This window comes from Aulonocara stuartgranti, assembly GCF_965226115.1.
Source record: "Aulonocara stuartgranti genome assembly, chromosome: 16".
Lineage (NCBI taxonomy): Eukaryota > Metazoa > Chordata > Actinopteri > Cichliformes > Cichlidae > Aulonocara > Aulonocara stuartgranti.
The window spans coordinates 5,622,818-5,633,331 of NC_138952.1; positions in this window are offsets into that span (position 1 = coordinate 5,622,818).

Below are 10,514 nucleotides of genomic sequence, written 5' to 3' on the forward strand. Positions count from 1 at the left end.
ATGGCTGAGTGCTAATGGCTCTAAATTGTTCTTCTGAGAACTCTTGATTCCAGTGAAGTTACTACATGTATCCTACTACATGCATTTTTTGTACTTTTAACGGCATATTTATATTTTCATACATTTTGTTTATATAGAACATTTAAAACTGAAGATTCTTGTTACAGAAAAATAAAAGACTTACTTGAAATCCATCCCATACACAGTCACACTGTTTACATGATTTAAAGACAGTCAGAGTTTATGCATTTCAGAGGTCACCTGGGAGATCTTTCTAATCTTGGTGCAATAAGCTCTCACCGTGGGATGATCCATAAGCAGGAGCAAGACCATTTAAGGTTTTATCTAAAGGTTTTGAAAAGCTGTTTATATTAATTATTGTGGGTTTTTTTTTTTTAATAAACTTAAGACTATGTGCAGTGCAGATTGTCACGACCAATATGGAATTATGTCTTCATTTTAAATTGGATGGTAGATTTAGCACAAAAAGTTTGGGTATATTGCTACAGGCAGGGGATATTAGCATTCCCAGCATGATTAGCATATTTGATGGAGAGGTCCAATTAAGGTGCAAATAAGGAATATCTTCAAAGTGACCACTTTGGCTGATTTATGAAGGTAGACAGCATGCGTGTGCCCTGGAGAAGAACAATGTATTTTTACACTAAGGACAAAATCACAGAGTGACTTTGAAAACTGCTGCAGAATTCTGTGGAAACAATAGCCGGTAGAAAATAATGAGATCATGATAAAAACACTTTTTGTTTTGTTTTTTTAAATTGCAAAATTATAACACCCAAACAAGCTGTTAAACCTTTTTAATTAAAAAGAAAAATTAAATAAATCCCTTAAAATTCCCAATGCTAATCGTTGTTATTATATTAAAAAGAAGGCCAAGTGTGATTATGAATAGTAAATAAATGCTCTGGACAAATATCCACTTGTATTTGTACCCAAATTTACATTTATAACAATTCCTTAATATTGCAAATATTTGGGGATGGTAGTCTTATAAACTGTTTAATAACTGAAAATGAAAAAAAAAATATCTCCAAACCATCACTAGATAAGATACAAAATAAAGCAAAATATCCAGCTTACTTTTTTGAGTTTGGCTTTTGGCTTCACCTTCTATGCACTATGGATGGGACTGAACCCTCTCTTTGTATTTGCATTCAGAGTTCTAAGCAAATCAGAGTCAAAATGAAAGAGGCACATTTCCATTTCAGATAGGTTTGTTCTTTATAAGGAGTATGACGTGACGAGCACACCAGGACCGTCAAGTAAGAACATCAAAGAGCTGTTGAAAATGGGAAGTTGATTGGATAGTTTTTTTGTTCTTGCTAATTAGCTGCCTGGGCTTTGCTATATTATCACACTTATTCACATTTCATGGCATCGTGAGAATGTGATGCAAAGCACCATTTCATTTCTTTTTACACTTTTTTTTTCAGTCAGCTTTTGCAAACATGTTTAACTGAAAGCAATTTCTCATTTGCAACAGAATTCTTTTCATCTTTCTAATACGGTGGTATCTCCAGGGACAGAACACTTAATGTTTCATACTTTTCCTTCATCGCGTGCATGTGTTTGTCTGTTTCCCACAAAGACTGAAATACACACAGAGAGACAGAACTGGGATCAGTGCCTGCTGGTCGGTGGCCGTGCACAACTTGGAAGAGAGTTGATATGCTGCTCATGGGGCCAGTTGTTGGCATCCAGTATGAGATGCAGACGGCCTGCAGTTTGCTGGCTAACACCCACTTCACACTCTCCCAGTGGCACTAAGGATTAACCCAAGCCCTTTGGCTTTCCTTCAGCCAAGCTGCTATCCAGTGGGAAAACAAAACCAGGTCGACACCAGGTTGAAGGAAAAAATATTTTTACATTCAGGGTACATTCAAAAAACCCTTTTGACTTCTTTGTTTTATTTTCTTGACCATGACTCACTTTGTGCCTTTAATAATGTGGAGTTTTCTCTTAAAATGAATATTTCTGTCATTGTTGATGTGTGCAGGAACAGCCTGACATGCAGCTTCTTTTTAGCTGATACTTTTTGTCTGATATGTTGAATAGGGATTTTCCTCCCCCAGTAAACAAGCTATTAGTAAAAGCTTTTATCAAGGCTTAAAGTTCAAAAACATCTAAAGAACTGGCAAATAAGAGCAATGAGGTCCATGAAACATATAGTGTGCTCTGGCCTTGTTACTTTAAGATTATCTGACCATGACACCCTGGAAGCCAGATGGAAATTTTGTAATGTGTGTAACATTGTAAAGTTGTGTATTTTACACTAAACCGTAACTTGGTTGTGGTTTAGCACAAGAAAAGCTACTGTTTTACAAAGTTAAAAATTACTGTGACCTTGTGCAATGAACCTGTAATCGTTTTGCCTCTGAAATGGTAGCTTACAGGTAGAGCTGTGCAATATGACGAGATATATCGGAGCACAATGTTAAAAAATCTGTCATTAATTTTATGCTGTTGCTAAACACACTTTTTACTGCAGTATTTTTTCATGGCTCTAGATAACAGTTTGCAGTAGTCACCACAGAAGGACCATCTCGTTTAGCAACAAGGAGCTTGTTGCTAAATGAGGGGCTACTTTACATCTGTAGCATGGACATGGAAACTGTTCTGTGCAAACAACACATATAAAACGATACAGACTTGTTTATATTATGAATGTTGGGCCAAAGTAATGAAAGAAATCTGCAAGTTAGAAACAGATATGTGAATGAGCCAAACAATACATCCCTGTATGAGCTTAACGGGCACTTCATTAGAAACCGGACACACTGCAGTCGATGTTTTCAGACAGGCTATTTTCCTGACAACTATACAGGAGCAGTAATGACAGCCTCAGGGAAGCTGTTGAGTCATGGGGACTGGATGAAGCCATCTAGAACATGTCACTATGGATAACACCATGTAACAGCCAGGTTTACTTCTTTTTCAGTTATTTAATTTAAATATATAAATTAACCACAATTTTATTTATTGTGATAACTGATAATAATTGTCAGCGTCATGTTGCAGCCTACATACACAGAAATTCACTGGCATTTGGTAACATTATAGAGAGATAAGCAGAGATGATGCCACCTCCACTATTTAACAAGACAAATTGAAGTTAGCCTGCTGGTAGCCTCTTGCTGCATAATGTTTCCTCTTCATCTTTATTCATCCTTTACTATTTACTGGCTGAATAATTGTAAAATGTTATTGCTTCTACAGTTATCATCTAAATATTTACCATTAGCTTACAATGTGCTGCAGGGGTTTGTCAGAGCCATTTCTTTAGCAAAAGAAGCAATGAAACACTGTGAAAGTATCTTGGTGCACATAAAACTGTATTACTGGAAATTATACATAAATTATCCAAAGAAAACGTACCCTTTCTGCTGCAGATGTTTAAGGCAGAGCTCACTTTAAATACTTTATACACTGTTTAAACTACAGATATGTATTGTATTCTATAAAATATGTTTTGCAGTGATTGTCCTGTGAGGAACACAAATTTTTAAATAAATAACTCGGGTTCATCCTGTTGCTGAACTGCACATCCAGATGTCTGTGGCCCCCTAACGCTTGCTTGAATGAGTTTAGAACACTTTTGTGTGTAAAGTAAAATATTTACCAGCCTACTCAGAAAGGTGGACCACAGTGTTGTGGGGCCATCCAGACTCTACCTTGCCTCTCTGTGGGATAGGCTCCAGTTGCCCTGTGAACCTAAGCTGGGTAAGCAGCTAAGGAAATAGACATATGAATGTGAGCTGCTGTCAGAGGCATGCATGACTCACATTATATAGAGTGCATTTAGTTTGCTGACACTATTCTGTGAGGTTATGTTAGAGAAAATGCTATGAGTGCACAGCATTCAAACATTTGTAATATCGAAAAGGAAAAAGCAGCATTATTTGGCTAGTTCTTGTGTAATTTATAGCATATTTTAGCATATATATTTCCATGCCTTGTTTCTATCCACCAGCTTAAAAGGGAGATTTGCAGTGGTTTATCTTCTAATGAATTTGCATTACTAATTAAATAGTTTACATTTAAGTTTTATGTAGATGGTAAACGGAAAGGCCATGTGATGTGGCTTCATTTAAGCTGGGCAAAGCTCACATAAAGGCAAACTGTACTTTATTAATATTGTAAAAAAGTAAAAATTATTCCAAAATGACAGACATGTCAGAGGGAATCGAGTTTGTCTCAGTATATTTACATCTTCCCACAGTAATGAATTATTCATCTGAGTTAATAGTATTAAAATGACAACTAATAATAAAAACCTCATTCATCATTTGGATTACACTGAGGCAATAATTTTAATTTAATGACACTGTGCCAACTAATATACCCACAATGGTGCGTCAACACATTATTAGCTATCCGACAGTGATAGCTCTCGAGCAGGCAGATCCCTCTCTGCTTCTCATTGCCAAAGGAGAGGAAAATTTCAACTTCAATGAGCTGACGAGTTCATGTATCAGTGACGCCACGAGGCAGGATGCTGATGTGTCGTCCTGTAACTCAATTAAGGCAGGATTGGCCGCAAACTGGAGCTGCGGAATCAATTTCTGCCTCGGCCCGGTTTTAATCGGCAGCAGTGGATTCTGCAGTGTCAGTGGGTAGGCGTCGTTACTCACAACACCTGAGGGAAGTGACAGTGAAGGTAATGAGATTCTCAGTGCTCTGTCTCACATACACACCAGCAGCGCTAAATAGCATGAAGTGAGCAGGGGATTATGTTTATAAATGTTCTTCGCATGGCAGCCTGTGGATGATAGGCCCTTTAAAAAGGGGTCGATCTGTCTTACAGCAATTTTTTTTCTTGGTATTTGATTAACATGATTAAAAACATGCCCTATAAAGAGTGCTTTGTAAGAGTTTTGGTACTAAATGAAATAGAAAAATTTATTCAGAGAGTACTACTGTCTTTTGTGCATGAATGTAACAAGACTGCATACTTTTCCCTCCCCCCCGATTTTCTCTCCTGGGAGCAGGCTGACAGACTGTTCTTGTTGAAAAGGTCATTGCTAGAGCGCTTATGGGTTTAACCTTCATAAGAAGCTCTAGAAGTTTGCCACATACAGGTCCTGTCAACTCTAATTCCAAAAGGAAAAAAATATATAAGAAAAATAACTCATTTACACACTCCACTGATTTTTACTTGATTTATAGTGGGTTTAAGTTGTGATTATTAAAGAATATAGATATACTAGAGAAGTAGGCAACCTCTACCTGTCAATAGAAGCAACACAGTGCAACCATGCATGGAACCCTATGTCTATCCTATGGTGTCAAATGCAGCTTTCTTTTCAAAGATATCAGGAAAAACAGTTTTCCCTCACATCAGATTTTAATGCACTCTGTGCGTCATTTTTGCGTTCGATACTATAAAAAGGCATTTGAAACCAAAGGACATCCAAGTCTTTCTGGCTTCCAAACCTTTCGCCCATCCATCAATCCATCCATCCAGGAACCTGGGAGGATAAAAAGTTTCCCAACTGCTAAAGGGTGAGAGGTAGGGTACACATTGGATTGGTCACCAGTCTCTAGAAGGTATTGTTAGCCCTGCAAAACTTAAGTAAACAAAAATAATGGCAGCCACTGGTGCTACCTCTCAGCTGTCTAGTAAATACACACCAAACTTTGAAAATCCTGACTGACTTCTTTCTGGATTTATCACTAGATTTTTAAGGTCGCTAAGGTTAAGATCACTGACACCACAGGCAACAGTGTGAAGATGATACCCCATCAGCCTTTTATGGCTGAGAGGTAAAAACTAAACACTGAGTGAAATCAAAGTGAAAAGCACAACTCTGTCTCTATGCTTCCACCACCACCTCTCCACCCTCCCAGTCACTCTTTGAAACCGGCCCGTTTGCTGCTGGCGCTCAGTAACGTGAATTTCGGTGAGTCAAGTCACAAACTTCAAAGGACACCATGTGCGCACATGACAGCGGTGTTTGACACCCTGTGGAGAGAAGCGGCTGATCCATCACACATAATGAAGGCATGTCATGTATATGTTCCCACTAAAATTGAGTTACTACTGAAGACAGATTACGGCTATGAAAGTGTGTTTACACAGATCCTTTTTGGGGAGCTTTTGGGAGCATCCAGTGCCCAGTTTGCCAAAAAGAAGAAACCTATTCAGCCTTAATGTAACTTGCTATAGCATCTCCACAAATGTGTGAAAGATCTAATTATATAGTTAGGCCCATATCTAATTTTGGTTTTGTACATAACCACAACAAATTTTAAATGAAACAACTCAGATGCAGTTGAAGTGCAGACTTTCAGCTTTAACTTAATGGGTTGAACAAACACATTGCATAAAAATCTGAGGAAATAAAGAATATTTAAACATAATGCCTTAATTTTAGGTACTCAAAAGTAATTGTGCAAATTAAATACCTGAAAATAAAATGTTCATTTTTAAAACTTGGCTGAACCCTTTGCTGCCAGTGATATCCTGAAGTCTTGAACTCATCAGATGCTGGGTTTCCTCCTTTTTAATGCTCTGCCAGCCATTTTATTGCAGTCACTTTCAGTTCTGTTTGTTTGTGGGCCTTTCTGCTCGAAGTTTAGTATTGAACAAGTGAAATGCATGCTCAGTTGGGTTAAGATCAGGTGACTCGCTTGGGCATTCAAAGATATTCCTTTTCTTTGCTTCACCTGTATTATGAAACACTCTCAATCATTTTGACTGCATTTAGCTGGATTTGAGCAGCCAGTAAGTCTCTGAGCACCTCAGAATTCATTCAGCTGCTTCTGTCCTGTGTCACATCATCAGTAAACACTAAACACACTGTCTCAGTGCCACTGGCAGCCATGCACGCCCAAGCCATCACACTGCCTCCGCCATGTTTTACAGATGATGTGGTATGCTTTGGATCAGAAGCTGTTCCACACCTTCTCTTTTCTTGCTGTGATGGATGCATGCAACCACACAACTGAGATACTTAGGTAATATTCATGTGGTCTTTTGTATTATGTTTACGTTATGCTCTAAAGCTTCTGTGATCATAAGTTAACTAATTTGATATTTTGAGTTACCTGTAATGCATGACAGCACTAGCTATAGCCCTAGTGATGGCCCGCTTGAAGCTGACGCTCCGGAGCGTGTGTCGAAAAAAACAACACACTGGTTCAGAAGCACTGTGTCGAGGCTTGCTTCGTTTGGCAAAAGTCACGTGACCAGTGACGTCCGAAGCTTCATTACGCACGTAACTGCTTCGGTACCTGATTCAAACGGATATAAGGAAGTGAATCATCCACGGGATTCGTGGAGTGTGTTGATGGTGACAGAGAGCGAAGAGGTGATCATTCCACTGACAGATATGGAGCCAGCGAGGAAGAGAGGACGTTCTGGCGTGTGGGAATATTTTGAGTTGATTTTGCTCAATTCATTTTATCTGCCGAAGTGAAAAACTTGAAATGTCCAAAATCATGTTTTCATAATGTAAATATCATTACAGCATATGACTTTAGGAACACTTCCATGTGAATTAAAGCTAATGAAGACTACAAAAATGTATTTGACACTATACGTACATGACATTGCTACACAGTTTAGAAAATCATTTTGTTTATTGTTTTTAGGTGATAGTCTGCAGGACCCAGGAATACCTGCATATCTACCAACTTGCAGTGTAGTTCCTGCACTCCACAGCCTCTTCTGTTCCATGCAAGTGGATTTTCTCCAGGGCAGGAGAAACTATTTCTAAGAAAAGAAACAGACTCAGCCAGCGCACAGTAACACTAATCCTCTTTTTAAATGTAAATAACAAAAGGGCTACCTGACATAGAGCATGTTTTTACTTTGCAAGTTCTTGATTAGGGGTGGGTTTTGATTATCGCCTTTCTGATTACAATCCATGCTAAATTGAATAAAGTGATATTGATTCATTAAAATCTCGTGTCGATTTGTAAATTAACGTTATTATGCCTGAAACGCCAGCATCTCAGGTTAAACCTCACAACATGTCGTCAAACACCATACAGCTAAAACAGTAACTGGGAGCAGGTTTACGGATTCTGCATACAAACGTGAACGCAGAGCGCGGACCCGACGCGTCAGAGTCAGATTTTGGTGCGTCGTCGGGTCGCGCTGTGTTTGCCTCTTTTTTTTTCCGCTGGCTTCTGCAGCTGCAGGTTTCATAACTCTCTGTTTACATCTCTAATTAAGTCTCACATGTGTCAGCTTTCTTTTAATAGATACGAAATTATGGATATATACTGTTAAATGATCAGAATTGTAATATTTCTGACTGAGGCAAAACTTTCCAGATTCCAATCAAATTGAATCGGATCCTGTATCGAATCAAAAATGATTCTACAAATCAGTGACGATGCAGCCGTACTCAGCTCCCTAAGCATTTTCCCTTTCCAGTTCACAATCAATCCCACCCCTAGGTCAAAAATATGTATAGGACAATTGGCCTCATCTAATATTTTGTATGAACCTGTCCAGCTGTCCAGTGATTAAACGATGGAGTAGATGGAGGCAGGACTTCACAGCAGGGGCATACTCCATAATGTGCTGTGCATTCTCATATGTATATTATATATATTGCTCACTTATTGTATTTACCAACATCAAGGAGTTATGAGCAAAGAAAGGCCACACCATAGTGCATGTTTAAATAGGGAAAGTTTATTGATCAAAATGTATTACGCAAATACGCATTACATTTTTTTCAGCCCCCCAATCGAGAAAACAAAACCAATTACATGTTCAAAGCAACGGAACGGTGGCCCAATATCAGAGAGAACTCCACTCTTGAGTGAGCAGTGATGATTGAGCAGTCCGTTTTATTTTGCAGATTCAAGCTGCTCTTCAAAATTTTCACCACCAGATGTCACCGGAGAGGACTGTGTTGAAAAGCTTCGAGTAATGAACCGTTTTTCAATACAAGCTTCAGTGCTTCGGAAAGCTTCATTTGGCCATCACTATATAGCCCAAATGGTGGCATAGACTTTGCTTTGCATGGTTTGTTATTTTATATAGGTATATGTTATATTGATTTATATTTCTGCTCTTTCTGAGTTACCTGACCTCCGCTCCAGTCCTTCCTGGTTTGGCTGAAAGAGGAGGCTGAGGGTGGAGCTGGTTTAAATGCAGAAGCCAATAAAGTGGACTGAACCATCTGTTGTGATCATGCAGGGGGAATGGGGTTCTTCTTGAATGATGGTTGGCTGTTATCTCTTTAGTTTTCACCTTTGGTGTATATAATGGTTTATTCATTTGCTATATAACTGGAGCTGTTTCTCATTTGAGGAGGTCAGTTTGTTGAGTTATGTTTTTGTTAAGTGACTTTTGAGTAGCGTTATGTTATGTTAACCTCTTTTACGGGCCCACTTGGTTCTTAAAAACTTGAATTTTTGTAATCATCTTGTCCTTTTTGGGGGTATAATAAAACCCATTTTTTGAAGATTACATTTGTGCCTGTGTGTTCCTGGCTGCTTGGATCATGACACTTGCCATCATTCTAGTAGAGGTTGATCATGGTTTCATCTGTCCATAGAATGTTTTTCCAGAACTGTGCTAGCTTTTTTAGATTTCTATTGGCTTTCTATTCTTGAGGTTTATGAGTGGCTTGCACCTTGCAGTGAACCCTCTGTATTTTCGTTCATGCAGTCTTCTCTTTACAGTAGACTTGGACATCGATACGCCTACCTCCTGGAGAGTGTTGTTCACTTGGTTAGCTGTTGTGAAAGGGTTTCTCTTCACCATGGAAATGATTCTGCGATCATCCACCACTTTTGTACTCTGTGGATGTCCAGGTCTTTTTGTGTTGCTGAGTTCACCAGTGCTTTCTTTCTTTCTCAGGATGTATCAAACTGATTTTGCGGTTTTCACAGCTTAAGGATGGCTTGTTTCACCTGCATGGAGAGCTCGATTGACCACATGTGTCATGATCCTGGGTCTTTTGACCCAGCGTTTTGTGTTTATTATCATGATCTTATGTTCTAGTTTATTCTGATTATGTATTCAGGTTAAGACATTCTAGTTCTTTGGTTTTGGTTTCTGTTCTCAGTCAGTATCGTGTCTCTGAGTTCTCTCAGTGTATATTTCCTGTTTTACTTTGAAGGTCTGTGTCTCTTGTCTCATCATATTAATTAGGATCAGCTGTGCCTCCCTCATGTTTTGCCATTCCTTGTTTCCCTCCGTCTTTATATATAGTGTGTGTTTGCCTGTGCTCGTTGTTGATCCGTCTGCCTTTCTTGGTGTTTCTCTGCATTCCTCTGCTCATCATTCCGTGTTTCTCCCTGCATTTTATGGTTTCAGGTTTGTTCACTAGTTTTCCCATTTCAGGTTATTTCTTAGTTCTGTCCTCGCTTTTGTTTGTTTTCACCTCCTGTTAATGAAGCTCACTCGCATCATAACCAGTCCCTGCATCTTGGGCCTTCTCTTATCTCCACACGGCTTGCGACATTTTGTCCGTTCATAGCAAAATCAAGCACCACACCACACCTCCGATCATCTCCAGACCCTTTAT